Raw genomic sequence first — 612 nt, 5'->3', positions numbered from 1 at the left:
AAGGAAGCCGAGGCCGCGCGGCCACGGTCTCGAGCCAGCCGACGGCCACGCGCGACCGCCGCCGCCCGGGGGGCGGACGGCAAGACGCGGGGCCCTGCGTGCGAGCGAGAAGGCAACGTCCGCGAGAGGTGCTCCGACGGCCTGAACACCGGCAGAACCGGCCCGCCGCGGAGCCTCTCCGACGCGCCCGGGGTGAACGCCTCAGCGGGCGCTGCCTGCGGGTCTGGATCAGTGAAACGAGCGGGGGGTGCCGCCACCCCCCCGGCTCCGCACGATTCCCTTCAGCGACAGCGACAGGACCGACCGGGGCGAAGCCGCGGCAGGCTTGACTCCCCCGGTCGCCTTTCAGCGTTCCAGAGTGCCGGACGACCGCCGCCGGCCGCCGGTCTTGCCCCTCCCCGCGGGCGGTCGCTTACCCCGGGGAAGGAGAGCAAAGGGTACAGAGAAAAAAACAGCGGAAACGGAAAAAAAACCGGTAAAAGCAAAACTCGGACACCGAAAAAAAGCTGCGAGAGCCCTGCGGACCCTCGCTCCGAGCCCTCCAGGAACGAGGGAAGCCAGGGCGGGCCAGACTCCACGGGCCCCCCCACGTACGGCCCGTGCCGGAGGAAA

The sequence above is a fragment of the Numenius arquata genome, unplaced genomic scaffold, assembly GCF_964106895.1.
Source record: "Numenius arquata unplaced genomic scaffold, bNumArq3.hap1.1 HAP1_SCAFFOLD_598, whole genome shotgun sequence".
In the NCBI taxonomy this organism is placed as follows: domain Eukaryota; kingdom Metazoa; phylum Chordata; class Aves; order Charadriiformes; family Scolopacidae; genus Numenius; species Numenius arquata.
Note: the sequence above shows the minus strand (reverse complement) of the source record.